Raw genomic sequence first — 8427 nt, 5'->3', positions numbered from 1 at the left:
GAAGGGCAGCTCGTTTTGTATTATCACGTAATAGGGGAGAGAGTGTGGCAGATATGATACGCGAGTTGGGATGGAAGTCATTAAAGCAAAGGCGTTTTTCGTCGCGGCGAGATTTATTTATGACATTTGAGTCACCAACTTTCTCTTCCGAATGCGAAAATATTTTGTTGAGCCCAACCTACATAGGTAGGAATGATCATCAAAATAAAATAAGAGAAATCAGAGCTCGAACAGAAAGGTTTAGGTGTTTGTTTTTCCAGCGCGCTGTTCGGGAGTGGAATGGTAGGGAGATAGTATGGTTCGATGAACCCTCTGCCAAGCACTTAAATGTGAATTGCAGAGTAATATGTAGATGTAGATGTAAAACGTACTCCTGAGACGAGATTGAACGAACAAACTGACCTGCATCATTTGTAGTTTAAAGACTTCGATACTCACATTAAAAAAAAAAAAAATTGTTTAAAGCGCTGTGTTTAATTTTGTGAAATAATGTGTGACATGTTCTGTAACTTTCTTTTTCTTTTGTTTTGCACACAGTCGATGTTAGATTTTTTTGAAATTCCTTATGCTTCTAGTAAGACAAATATAGAATTAATCTTATCGATGAAATTTATATACCACATGTAATTTCTCGGCATCAAAAATTATGTTTCCTATTACACTCTTTTCTAATCTGAACTTTTCTACACATCCGAAATTCAATACTCTCAAAAACGTGCAATATATACTGAACAGCCGGCCGAAGTGGCCGTGCGGTTAAAGGCGCTGCAGTCTGGAACCGCAAGACCGCTACGGTCGCAGGTTCGAATCCTGCCTCGGGCATGGATGTTTGTGATGTCCTTAGGTTAGTTAGGTTTAACTAGTTCCAAGTTCTAGGGGACTAATGACCTCAGCAGTTGAGTCCCATAGTGCTCAGAGCCATTTGAACCATTTTATACTGAACACATCACACGAAATAAATAGTTAATTGATGTCATACAAATATATTACCTCGTTATACAGGGTGCGTCACTAACTATTACCACCTAGGATAACACCGAAAGGAGTTGAGAGGTTTGTGGGACAAAAGTTGCATGGGACAACAGGAGCCATAATATGACGTTGCACTTTTGTTGCTAGGTGGGGGTCGCGTCAGAGATATGAAGGTCAACTGTTTTTTTTTTTCTTTTTTTTGTGGGATGCTGTAGTTTAGTACTTATTTTCTGATAGCGGCTATCGAGACGAATCAAATGATGGGTAACAGTATGGTCTTTGAAGGTCAACGAAGATCAAAAAGGTGGCATGAACCTCGATTTACAGAAGGTGTTCGAAGTGATGATCATTGGTATCAATGCAGTGCTGCAATCTTCTTATCATGGATTGAGTGGTATTCCGTATCACACTGGCACTTATCGAAGCACATGTTCTGACAATTCTCTCGCACATATTCAGGTGTAGTTGGAACGTCTTTATAAACAAAGTCTTTTACGAATCTCCACAAGAAAAAAATCCAGAGGCGTAATATCTGGCGAACGAGCCGGCCACGACACATCTCCTCCACGTCCAATCCAACGATTTGGAAATTGTCTCTGCAACTCATTTCTAGCCATCGTGTTGATACCACATTCTGCACCTTGTTTCTAAAGGTATTTCTTCCAGTAACAGACCCAACGTTTCCTGCAGGAATGTGGTGTACTTCCTACCATTAAGATTTCCTTAGATGAAATAGGGGCCTATAATTCTGTCCTCCAGAATCCCACTCCATACATTCGCCGACCACGGTTTTTGGTCCTTGACTTGCCGCATTCAACATGGATTTTCAGTTGCCCAATAATGCATGTTATGCAAATTAACATTTCCACGGTTCGTGAAGGTAGCCTCGTCAGTACGAGGTGCATTCAAGTTCTAAGGCCTCCGATTTTTTTTCTCCGGACTGGAAAAAGATAGAAACATGCGCATTGTTTTAAAATGAGGCCGCATTCATTCATTGTCAATACGTCCCAGAGATGGCAGCACCATACGGCAGATGGAATTTTACCGCCAGCGGCGAGAATGAGAACTGTTTTAAATACTTAAAATGGCGACGTTTTCCTTACTTGAACAGCGTGTAATCATTCGTTTTCTGAATTTCCGTGGCGTGAAACCAATTGAAATTCATCGACAGTTGAAGGAGACATGTGGTGACGGAGTTACGGATGTGTCGAAAGTGCGTTCGTGGGTGCGACAGTTTAATGAAGGCAGAACATCGTGTGACAACAAACCGAAACAACCTCAGGCTCGCACAAGCCGGTCTGATGACACGATCGAGAAAGTGGAGAGAATTGTTTTGGGGGATCGCCAAATGACTGTTGAACAGATGGCCTCCAGAATTGGCATTTCTGTGGGTTCTGTGCACACAATCCTGCATGACGACCTGAAAATGCGAAAAGTGTCATCCAGGTGGGTGCCACAAATGCTGACGGACGACCACACGGCTGCCCGTGTGGCACGTTGCCGAGCAATGTCGACGCGCAACGACAGCATGAATGGGACTTTCTTTTCGTCGTTTGTGACAATGGATGAGACGTGGATGCCATTTTTCAATCCAGAAACAAAGCGCCAGTCAGCTCAATGGAAGCACACAGATTCACCGCCACCAAAAAAATTTCGGGTAACCGCCAGTGGTGAAAAAATGATGGTGTCCATGTTCTGGGACAGCGAGGGCGTAATCCTTACCCATTGCGTTCCAAAGGGCACTACGGTAACAGGTGCATCCTACGAAAATGTTTTGAAGAACAAATTCCTTCCTGCACTGCAACAAGGGCTGCGCGTATGCTGTTTCACCAAGACAACGCACCCGCACATCGAGCTAACGTTACGCAATAGTTTTTTCGTGATAACAACTCTGAAGTGATTCCTCATGCTCCCTACTCACCTGACCTGGCTCCTAGTGACTTTTGGCTTTTTCCAACAATGAAAGACACTCTCCGTGGCCGCACATTCACCAGCCGTGCTGCTATTGCCTCAGCGATTTTCCAGTGGTCAAAACAGACTCCTAAAGAAGCCTTCGCCGCTGCCATGGAATCATGGCGTCAGCTTTGTGAAAACTGTGTACGTCTGCAGGGCGATTACGTCGAGAAGTAACGCCAGTTTCATCGATTTCGGGTGAGTAGTTAATTAGAAAAAAAAATCGGAGGCCTTAGAAGTTGAATACACCTCGTAAATAAAATCAAACTAAAAAATACGTCATCCCTCTGAATCCGAAGTTGAGGGCATAGGCAGAATTCAATGCGACGCTAACAATCAATACCAGTTAGTTCTTGATGGAGACTGATATTGTAAGGATGATATTTGACGATGCAGAACACGAACAACACTACTCTGGCTCATCCCAGATTCCCTTGCGATTTGACGCGAACTAACACAAGGATCTCGAACCACAGTGGCAAGAGTACCAATTTCCGTTTCCTCGTTAGTAACTTTCCTCTGTCCGATATATTTCTGATGCGTTAAAGGTCCAGTTGTTCACAATTTATCATACACACATTTAAATGTACGACATGTAGGGTGAGTACGTTGAGGATATCTCTCAGCGTATAAGTCTCCAGCTTTCACTGAATTTCGTTGGTATTCTCCGTAAATATAAGTACATTGACTTGTTCTTTGAAGGAATGCATCATTCACATTCACTTGATTCGACGATACTTGCCTTACCGTTCCTATTAGTGTTGTACTGCGAAAACGTCGAATGGTGTTTACATGTCAATGGCACGGTAATGGATACGACGTATGAGCCGAATATTTACTATTTGCACCAAATACGAGAGAGAATTGTCAGAGCACGTGCTCCGACAACTGCCGAAGTGATAAGGAATACCACTCAATCCATGATAAGAAGATTGCAGCAATTCACTGATACCAATGGTCACCACTTCGAACACCTGTAAATCGACGTTCTGCCACCTTTTTGATCTTCGTTGACCTTCAAAGACCTTACTGTTACACATCATTGGATTCTTCTGGATAGCCGCTATCAGAAAATAAGTACCAAACTATAGCATCCCATTAAAAAAAAATAGTCGACCTTCATATCTCTGACGCAACCCCACCTAGCAAGAAAAAACCAGTGTCTTATTACGGCCCCAGTTGTCCCACACAACTTTTGTCATACAAACTTTTCAGTTACCGTCATACCTTCGGAGTCATTCCAGGTGACAATAGTTAGTGACTTACCCTGTATAATCGTTAGACATTTAACGTTATCAACTTAGATTCGTCTGGCATATGAAGATAGTATCTGTCCTATTAGCTCCTTACGGTGTTCTTATTATTTATATTGCAGCGACCACTTGAGAAACGGATAACAACGTAATGGCTCAATAGTAGAACTACAAATAATTCAGTCTACTTCTCCAATATGTTGCTATTTGGACAAAGCGAACCTAAAGAAATTGATAATACTAGACTACTAATGCTAAGTTTGCTGCAGTAAATAACACGTTATTAAGATGAGGAACTCGAAACTCGGTACGCGGTGTTCCAGAAACAACTTATAGTGGCCACGATGACTCGACAGTGGACGCCGCACCTGGCGGTAATTCGACGTGTCGCCCCGTGCTCTACACAGCGGGGAGGTTACAAATATTGAACGGGGAATCGAAGACGTCACCCAGCGAAGGTATAATTTGTACATGAAAGTTTAATGTGATGTTACTGGCTATCTACAAACTAAAGCAACTTTTGTTTCGTAATACGACAAGAAGTCAGGAGATCACGAAACAGACGCTTCATAACGGCTACATGCACATTCTGTTCTAGAGAACGTTTTTTTTCTCGAACTTGTTGTAGAAAATAGCACGTACAAAAAGTGGACAGCGAGTCTGAGGGAACTAACAACAACATAGCGGGAAAATGGATATTATCAGAGGTGCAAGCTTGTTTGAGAACAGTTCTGCACCGTCACCGAATGAACACGGTGCGTGCGAGATAAGAGGGCAGATTTGTGACGGCATTGGAGAGTCCCAACAAACAGAATACAGCACATCATTGTTAACGCAGATAATTCTCCAAATGTAAAAGTAGCGTCGGGTGTACAACAAAAGAGTATTACAAGACCATTACATTCCAGTATACACATTACAAGACAGACAAAAGAACGGTGCATCACAAAGGAGTTACACAAACTGATATTCATACAGGTATCGACGGAAAATGCACAACTGTAAAGTTTGGCGGGCGATGGATGAATGTGCAATTTCACCGCGCATATACATCTACATCTACATGGATACTCCGCAAATCACATTTAAGTGCCTGGCAGAGGGTTCATCGAACATTCACAATTCTCTATTATTCCACTCTCGTACAGCGCGTGGAAAGAATTAACACCTATATCTTTCCGTATGAGCTCTGATTTCCCTTATTTTATCTTGGTGATCGTTCCTCCCAATGTAGGTCGGTGTCAACCAGGGCTGGCCTTAGCCATCCAGGCGCCCCGGGCGAGTCGTCCAGTTGGCGCCCTTTATTGTATAAATAGCGAACCTGGCAGTGCTTTGCAACACGGTATGTGACTGTTTTCTAGAAATCGTCTTAAGTGGTTAATGGCGTCATCTTATGATCATAACATGGTTTTTTCCATCGTAAATTTGAGTATTTTATTTTTTTAAATGGAAATGAAACCCAAATAATCTGAAAGCCCGCTAAGACGCTCCATGTGAGTCTTGTGTAGCCTGTGACGTCAGTCCAGCATGCTGCTGTCGCTGCCGTAACAGTCAGTATAGCAGTGATATATTGTTTGGGCATTCACGTTTTGGGAAATTGTCTAAAAATATTGCGTAGTACTGCACTGTACATCTACAGCTACTCCAGAAAATTGTTTTTGCGTGTTCCAAACAAAGAAAATGTGGTTGAAACAGGCTCGTATATCCCAAATATTTCTTTTCTTTTCTGAAGCACCCCTGTACTAAAGCGAACAAAACAAAACAAAAATTATTCAAATTGGTCAAGCCATTTCTTTGTTTTGGTGAGGCTAACACACAACAATTGATTTTTATATATAGGAGGTAATATGTATAACGAAAAAACACTAATTTAGAATAGGGTACCATATTTTTATTGAATTTAATATAACTGTAAGCCATAAACCTATATTTTCTGTCAGTCATCTGAACACAAAACATATTACGCCTAATGAAAAACAATTATAAACGACTAAAATTTTACTTTTCTCGCTTTTCTGTCGGCAAAGTCTCTGATCAGATTAGCAAAGTCCAGGTTTTCTGCAACTTCATTTTCAATGGACAGTGAGGCCAAACTGGTTAGTCTTGTTTGAGACATTGTAGACCGCAAGTACGTTTTTATCAACTTCAGTTTGGAAAAACTGCGTTCGCCGCTTGCGACAGTCACTGGTATTGTTAGCAAAATACGTAACGTTATCCAGATGTTGGGATATAACTCTTGAAGATTATGCTTTTTTATGAAGTTTAAGGCTTCAATAGGCGTTGCCTGGCTGTCTTCGAGATAGTGATGCAGGGCTAAAATTTCGTCGCACAGCAAATTTCCATCAATATCTGACTTCATGTTGACAGTTAACTTTTCTTGTAATTTAGAACAGCATTGTATTAGTTCTTCTTTATTTTAATTTTTTTAAATGTCAAACAAGAAACTCCACGTCGCAGAAAATTCTTGCATCTGTTCAAATCTTTCTTTCATGGATATGTGCACGGTGTCCAACAGTGCATTGAAAAACTCTACTTTAAACTTCTTTTTTGGGTCAGTTATTTGATCATCAACAGCCTCTTCACCCGGCCTGCGTTTAATGCGTCTTAATCGCATTTGTGGTTTAAATAATGGCTGCGTATCAAGATCCGAAGCCAGTTCAGTTGCTGTTACAATAGCTTGGTCGAAACCTGTTTGTCTATATGTTTCCAAATAAGAGCAACATTTGTCAAGGATTCCCATAAACTCGACAAAGTTGATTGTGGGTGACTGACTTGCTTTACTCACAACGTTAATTTGAAACAGAACATCATACCATGTCACGAGAGAAACAATGAAGCTGAAGTCTTTTAATTGTCCTCCTATTGTTGTCGCTTCGTGTGACACCGCAGCATCGCTTTGTTCAGTAGCACCGGCCAAGGAAACCAAAGCGTCATGCATTTCGCATAATTGATAACGAACCGCTTTGACGCCATCAATTCGAGCTTCCCAGCGTGTGTCACTTACATTTTTCAGGGTGTATATCTTCAAATGGTCGGTCAAAATTTTCCATCTATTTACCGATCCAGCAAATAGATTAAACATTTTTTGTAACATTCCGAACAGTGTCACGGATTTTACTGATGATTTTGCCGCAACACACAATACCAAATTATAACTATGGCATCCACATGGCACAAAAAAAGCTAGTGGATTTAACTTCTTAATTCTGTTCTGGACGCCTTTATTTTTCCCCTTCATGTTCGCGCCGTTATAGTAGCCCTGTCCTCTGCAGTCATTAATGTTAAGGTCAAGATCACTCAATGTTTTTAAAATGCTTTCTGTGAGGCCTTCACCGGTTGTATCATCTATTTGCAGAAATGAGATGAAATGTTCTTTTACACTTACGCCATCCTCTGTTATGTCGGCGCATCTTAAAGTTATCGAAAGTTGTTCTTTGTGGCTTATATCTGGAGTACAGTTAGCTATGATTGCATTATACTTTGAACCCTTTATGCGGGATACGATTGCAGACATAACGTGTGATGCCATGAGTTCTATTAATTCATTTTGTATATTTTTGCCGCAATAATGGTCAGCCAAATCACCATTCAATGCCAGTCTGACGTGCTCTTCCATGATTGGATCAAACTTTGCCAATAACTGTACAAGACCAAAGAATTTTCCATTGTTTGGGGTAAATAATTTATCTGATAACCCCCTGAATGCCATATTATTTTCAGCCAAATACAAAGTAATGTGCATCAATCTTTGAAGCACATTGCTCCATCGTAAACTTTCTTTAGAAATTAGCTTTTGTTCTTCCTTGTCAATAGTTAATCCAGCTTTAAACCTGATTTCAGCTTCAGTCCATTGAGTAAATGCTTTTTTGTGGTTAGGACTATTTTCATGCAGTTTCAGAGCTTCACTTAAATGTTTCCAATTTCTGAATTCCACAGTGGGTAGTCAAATTAGTAGTTGACTTTAAATCAAACAGTCGACAACAAAAGCAAAAGACACTGTCGTTTGATACAGAATAAACTAGCCACCGTCGTCTGATAGTTTCTTCGTTTGATAGTTTTCTTGTGTAATGAGTTGAAGAGAAATGACGCCCATTTTCATCTTTTGGAAAGTTATTTAGACATACTTGTGAGGGTCCACATATTATAATGCGATCTATATCTCTAGCATTAAGTACTTTTGGCCACGTACCTACATCAGAAACATTGTATTCTTTTATTGCAAGAACGTTGATACTTTCATCGGCCACAG

Source organism: Schistocerca serialis, chromosome 10 (genome assembly GCF_023864345.2).
Source record: "Schistocerca serialis cubense isolate TAMUIC-IGC-003099 chromosome 10, iqSchSeri2.2, whole genome shotgun sequence".
Classification (NCBI taxonomy): Eukaryota; Metazoa; Arthropoda; class Insecta; order Orthoptera; family Acrididae; genus Schistocerca; species Schistocerca serialis.
This window is presented reverse-complemented; position numbering follows the sequence as displayed.